Raw genomic sequence first — 7,510 nt, 5'->3', positions numbered from 1 at the left:
ATCCACTCACCTCAGCCTCCCAAAGCACAGGATTACAGGCTGAGCCACCGAGCTCGGCCATGAATCATCTTAATGGTCCAAGTTGCAAAACTGGAATAGAGGCTGTTATATAGAACCCTGGGGAAAGCAGTATTTCAAACCTCTTACATTCTTACAGATAATGATCCATTTTAAGCTACTGGCATTGCAATAAATGCAGTTATTGGATGTGGGAGGAGGATTCCGAATTTTGTTTTCTGCTCTAAATGCTTAGAACCATCACAATTTTTTTTCTTTTTTTTTTTTTGTCTAAAACAAGAAGTAAACAGCAGTGAGAGTATCTTGCCAGATGCAGCTTCAAGAACACCTAATGACATTTGGCTCTTAGTAATCCAAGTTCTACCTCCCTGGGCAACCTCTCACATCTGAATATATTTAGCGCCACTGAATGTTGCATGAAGTTTCATTGTAGGAAATTGACACATGCCTTCTGATGAATTTATTGTTTTACTCAGTTTTGTAAAGGGCACAGCTTATAGTTTTAATTTGTTCAATCATGTATTTACCTGCTCACTTAATAAAAAAGAAATATTTTTTAAAAATAAAGAAAAGATAATGAAATGATGTAACATGAAGTAATATAACAGTGAAAGAAGTTTTTTGTTCCTCTTATTATTTTCTATGTCTTTCCACAAATCTGCTGAGATTAAGGATATTGTGTAATTCATGCTAACAAGCCAGGGTCAAGGTCTTAACCTTTCCAGGACTATAACCATTGTGGAGTTCCATGGTGCTTAGTTACAGATTCCTGAAGTCCCTTCTAAAAGATGCAGGGCATTGGTTCCAGGTGGAGCCAGAGAGTGTGAAACAGATGCTAAGAAATTCCCAAAGTGTCACAGTCATTATGAACAATCTAGATGATCACATACTCTAGTTGTTAAACCATAATAAATGTTTCAAAACAAGTTCTCAATAATTTATGTGGAAAAATATTCTAGAGTGTTGGTTGTTTTCTTTTAAATTGTCTCATCAGCTTGAATACATGTTTTTACATTTTCATAAGCAACTAAGTCCATGTTCTGTGACCATAACAGTTTGGAGGGGTCACCTCCCTCCATCAGTCATCTTCATTTCCAAAGTTCAGAGTTAATTTATCAAGTGAGATTTACCAGCTGAAGACATGAGAACAGAGATCAGCAGCATCATGGTCTGATCAAATTTTTCAACACTGCATCCAATGCTCCATGCTGTCAGGTTATCTTTTATTATTAAACCCATTTACTAAGAGATTGCAGTTGACAAAGTAAAGGGTTTAGAGATAGAAGTCATCACTGGAGCGGAAAGAAAAAGAATAGCCCTCAGGTTGGCCTGTGTTCTTTCCCATCTCATCCCTTCTCACTAGAAGAGCCATTCATGATTGGAGGCCTGCAAGGTAGCACAGGCCAAATTTACCACCAATCCGAGGCAAAATGACCAAAAAGGACAGCAGAGTGAGTTTTCCCTAAAGCTCATTTAAAGAAAATCTAATTTGGAAATGTTATGCCTTCCTAGTGTTTTTGAGAATTGGTGCTGATGATAGAGGGCTACTAATTTTATTAAATGTTGCAGATTGGCAAAATTAAAAGTGCAGCTTTTTTCGTGTTCCTCACAAGATTTGGGGTTGGATGGAGAAGGCTTCAGTTTTACTTAGAAATTTTCCTGGATGGTAATATCCAAAAATATATGGCAGCAACTGCTGTGGAGTGCTTATAAAAGTCCAGAATTTTTTCAGTGTAGAAACTTACCGCGCATCTAAAAAATTGATAGGAAAAACCCAAGAGCATCATCCAGCACTGGGAACAAAGCAGACACCCCACCCGATGTCTGTGACTTAGAGTCGAGTTGCTGGCTTCATCAAGTAGTGCTTTTAACAGCTTCTAATTTTCAAACTTACATTCATTTTTACTGTTCTTTTTATTGTCTCTTTGTTTTAGATTAGTTTCAGATCACTTCACAGCACATACCCCTATAAACATTTAGAAGTTAATTTTAATTGAGAGCATGGTCATTTTTAATGCTTGATATGACCCACATTCCATGGTCAGTGCAATCAAATGATGGAAAGCAACTGGGTCATCCTGCAAATGTCCCCAAAGAACAGCGCAGTGTACAAAACGTGAATCTTCTGCTTGTACCATACAAAAATAGTTAAAATACATTCCAGGTAAACATGTTACATTAAGAAATAATACCAATAAGAAATGAAAAATGCAACACTTTTCAGCATGAAAAAGCAAGACAGTGGAATTAGAAGCTTTTGGATAAGCACTGTAACAGCTCTGTCGGAGGGATGGACTCTCTATAATCAACATTTCTGCAGATAATAACATTTGTTTTTCTTAAATTCATCTAAATTGCCTATCATTATCCCAAATATGCACTTCAAATTAACCTTACTATGACTATTCTTCGAGAACTAAGGTGTATATGTCTTTTTTTTAAATTATGGTGTACAATTCAGGGTTAGGTATACAAACATTCATTGTGCAGGTATCCTTGTTGATAAGGTGTGTCCCCCCTTCCCCAGGCAAATATCAACTACTGTCAATCCCACCTCTCCGCCCCCCCTCCCCATCGCCCCACAGTTTCCCGCTACGGTCAATCCTTTTCTTATAGTATTACAGTAGTTGCTCAAGGCCCACTTATGAGTGAACACATGTGATACTCAGATCTTTGTTTCTGTGAGAGATCACTCAGTATTATAAATTCTAATTCCATCCAGGAATTAGAATGATGCACATGATTTTCTTCTTTATGACTGCCTAATATTCCATCGTGTATATGTACCACATATTTTTTATCCAGTCCTCTTTTGATGCACAGCATGGTTGGTTCCATGTTCTTGCTATTGTGAACAATGCTGCAATAAACATACATGTGCAGGTATCATTTTTATAGAGTGATTTGAGGCCTAACATCAAGGATCTACAAGGAGCTCAAACGTGCTGAAAAGAAAAAAAGCAAATAGCCCTATTACAAAGTGGGCAAAAGACATGAATAGGCACTTCTCAAAAGAAGACATACAAGCAGCCAACAGACACATGAAAAAATGTTCAGCCTCACTAGTCATCAAGGAGGTGAAAATTAAAACCACCTGAGATACCACCTAACGCCAGTCAGAATGGCCATCAACAATAACTCAAAAAATAACATGCTGGAGAGGGATATGGTGAAAAGGGAACACATCTACACTGTTGGTGGGAGTGTAAACTAGTATAGCCTCTGTGGAAATCAGTGTGGTGATTCCTAACAGTTCTAAAAATTGACATTTCATGTGAATATGTCTTTAGAAAGAAATAATTTTCATTTTCTGATAGAATTTACATCTACTAGTTAGATGCTATTCAATTTTTCAGTCCAGAATTCATGATACCCAATATAAACACAGAAGTCATTAAATGTAAATTCAGTTTTAAAGTGACTGCTGGGTTTTTAGAAACGTTACCACATAGTTATCAAGGAATTTTTATTTTTTGACAAACAGAAATGACTTCAGATAGTTTTACTGCGTACAAAAATGAGACAAAACAAACCAAAAAACACCTAAATGTGTATCCATTGTTTGGGAAAAATAGGGAAAAACATCACTGGAATACAAATGAGATGAACTTGTGTAAACTGTAACTTGACATGCCCCATAAAGTTTCTATACATATTAGGACACAACTTTGTAATAGTGGCAGTGGTTTTGATAACCTACAACAAGTTCTAAGTTCCTAAGCAATGTGACTCAGTTAAAATAGAGCCTAGAATTCCTATGTATTCTTCTGCTATATTCTTCCACAAACATGTTAATGCTTGTAATTTAGCATGTAATTTAGCACTTTTTAGAAAACTTCAACAAGAATCTTTAAGGCTGTAATAATTAGATAACTTTTATGTTATTTCTAGGATTCTCTCCCCTTTAAAAATAACTACAAAAACAAAGCTTTTGTTAAGACATTAAAAATTCATAATTACCATTGCCTTACAGAAATGCTCGGCTACAGTCAAAATTTCGGAGGCCCTCAGCTTTGCACTGCAGCTCCTGATGCACGGCCATTGCTTTCTCTGTGTAGAAACAAGAGGCACTGGATAAGACCCCGCCTAGACGACGTTCCATAAGCCTGTAGTTCAGCATAGCATTTCAGGAGTTGATTTCTATACTGAAGTTTCCGTTTCTGTGAATTAGCCTTTTAAAAGTCGACTTTAATTGCTTATGCAAAGGGAAAACTGGAATGTGAGACATTAGTGAATTTGAATATTAGTACCTAACATATAAATATGTGCTGTAATTGTCCCAATAGAATCACATAGTTATGGCAAATAGAAAAAAATATAAGCAAGTTTACTCCTTTACAAAATGAAGTGATTTATATGAAGTAGCTTGATTAAACAGTTGCATTGAAATCATAGCAAAACAATTGTTTTAGAACTAGAAGCAACCTTAGAGACCAAACCCCATCCTTGCAAACCTGTAACTTGCACTGTGTTCTCTCTGGGTTATGTGCCAAAGGCACATTAAAGACTATTCCAGCACTACCTGAGGATACCATATCCCCAGCACCACATGCAGTGGCCAGCACCTAGTAGGCACTCCAAAAATATTTGTTGAATACATGAATTCTACGATTCAGCAAAAAAGTAAACTTTATGAATGAAATGTGAAAGTATTTTTCATTGTAGAAGATTTTTAGTTATTAAAAAAATGGAATGTATTACTGTTACCAGGGTTAGTCCTAGTTGTAATTATCTAAGGAATTCTTTCAGCATTACTTGTATTGAATTCTCTTTCCACTGGACAGGGTCCTGTGCATTCATAACAGGTTTGAAAATTCCTACTTAGCCACTAATGGACCAGGCAGCAAAGAGATGTTCAAAGGATCAGCCACCACCTGAAAATTAGCTATTAGGTCAAATCCCATTATGATATCTGCAGATTGTTTTGAGCCCTGAGGAAATAAGATGTAGTGTATTTTGATGTGACTTAATGGGAAACTTTCATGGAGTGATATACATAGCAGTGATAAATCTTGCATTGAGTCATGGGACATGAGGAAGGTAGGCAGGCAAGATGACACTAATATGGGTGGGAAGTCCTAAAACTGGAAAAAGAATATTCAAATATAAACTTTACCTCTTGTACAATTTTGCCACAAGATTGGCACTGAAGATGGTAACAGTTAAAAGTTAGAGATTATGCCAAGCTGGACAGATAGGTGTATCCTTACGTACTGAAAATAAATCACATAGTTGTAAAACAGTATAAACCTTTGAGATGACTTCTTTTAACATTAAAAAATGGATAAGTGATTTGCCCAAAACCCAAATTCTAAAAGACACATATCTATAAACTAAGTCACCTTCTCTTAGTCCACTGATATTTTCACCTCACCACTCCGTCTCACTTCAAATATTTTAAATTAAGTAACACTTTAAACATATTAGAAGAATTGTTCTAATTAATGTTAACTTATTTTATAATTTATTAGATATTCTTAAATGTGAACCAGACTTGAAAAGTGTTTATGAAATGCTAATGTTGCCAGTGTTAGCAGAACTAGACAAACCTAGAGATTTTTTAACTTTTTCACTTTGTTTTTAAAAAAAAGTAATGTCTTGGTACGATCCCACCCCAAATTTTCAACTCTTAAGTTAATATTTAAAAGTAATTTTTAAAGTTTTTTTTTTTAACAAAGATAATGCTTTGATTTGTCAGTGGGACCACCATAGCAAGAATTCATCTTGTTGAGCTATCCAAAATCTCTCATAGTTCCATTTTGACTAGCCAATGCATGGCATCACTGGATGGCCACAGGGATGCAGTTCATGGCGTAAAACTCAGTGAAGCTCAAAGGCTCAGACAGGGCCTGCTCTTGCAATCTTGGTTTCTTCATCACCTGCTAAGCTATAGTTGACCCAAATAACCTCTAATATCATTACCAGAATTAAAACTATTCTCAAAGACTGGAGTTCAAGAAAAGACACCATTGTTATTTTTTAGATGTGTTGAACAGCTACATGTCTGAAGAGGGAACATATATACTATATACATATATGTACATATACACACACACACATATATATAAACACATACGTTGTCTGTGCCACTCTCAATGCCCAAAATCATATTTTTCCTTTTTCACTCTTTTAAACATTTTTTATATTTTTATTTTTTATTTTAAAGATGTGGGGTACAATTCAAGGTTAGGTGTACAAATGATCATGCAGGTACCCTTGTTGATGAGGTGTGCTCCTCCCTCCCCCAGCAGTTTCCCTCAACTGCTAATCCCACCCCACCCCCCAGCCCAGCAGTTTCCCACTACTGCCAATCCCTTTCTTGTAGTATTAGGATAATTGTTCAAGGTCCGCTTATGAGTGAGAACACATGGCACTCTGTTCTTTGTTTCTGTGATAGATCACTGAGTATGATCAACTCTAAATCCATCCAAGTTGCTGCGAAGTCCATATGTTTGTCCTTTATGGCTGCATAATATTCCATGGTGTATATGTACCACATGTTTTTAATCCAGTCCAGCTTCAATGCATCATGGTTGGTGCCATGTTTTTGCTGTTGTGAATTACCAAATTACTTTTTATTGACTTTCTGTTGTTTTGATGCACATTTCTATCGGATACTTTGGGTTTATATTCCTGTTATATACAAACCTGTATTGGCCTGCTTCATTCCTTAACCTTTAATGGTTTAAACAAATCAATACAACTCTACCTCAATGAAAGAATGCCCACCTTTATACCAAACAAGCAGTGGCTTCTGTTGCAGGGCCATAGCTTCTTCTCTAATCTGTTTCCTCCTCCTACATTTACATAAACATTCCAGCAACAACCTTAGTGAAAACTAATAATGATAGTCAGACAAAGAATTGCCTTGTGCATCTGGTATTTGGGACGCTTTTTAATTTTATTACCCAATAAACTTTTCAAACAGCTTTTTAATTTTATTACCCAATAAACTTTTCAAACAGAGGTAGAGTTATTTACTTGTTGGAGCTGGCAATGCGCAGCAAATTAATAGATTAAAATGCATAGAGAAATAGCAAGAAATCTGTGAGGACAGGGAGTGAATCAGTCTGGGTGTTCTGAGAAGAGTACAAAAGATCAGGAATGCCCTACTGTTGGCTGTGATCACCAGAAATGAACTCACATGAAATCTGTCACTCAGGATACTTGCCTATGGGAACACTCAGAATATCTCTTTGCCCCTTACTGTGAAGCCCTCAGCAGGAAACTTTGCTGTGGCCTTCTACTGGCCAAAACTGTGTAGCCACGAGGAATTTGGAGTCCAACCCACTCAGGACCATTGCCCCAAGTGACTGAGTGGTCAGGTGACTGGGGGCTGCCACAACACTGGAACAAGAAGGTCATCTCCAGACCTTCTTGTCTGCAAGGGCAGCGCTGTCTCCCCTTCATCTACCTGGAGAAGCAGAGGGAACCTCTTGCTCCCATCAGTGGCAAAAACAAAGGCCACAGCCTGAGTGTGTAGCAGCAGAGC

This window comes from Carlito syrichta, unplaced genomic scaffold (genome assembly GCF_000164805.1).
Source record: "Carlito syrichta isolate Samal-C Ts95f unplaced genomic scaffold, Tarsius_syrichta-2.0.1 Scaffold303284, whole genome shotgun sequence".
NCBI classification, from domain to species: domain Eukaryota; kingdom Metazoa; phylum Chordata; class Mammalia; order Primates; family Tarsiidae; genus Carlito; species Carlito syrichta.
Note: the sequence above shows the minus strand (reverse complement) of the source record.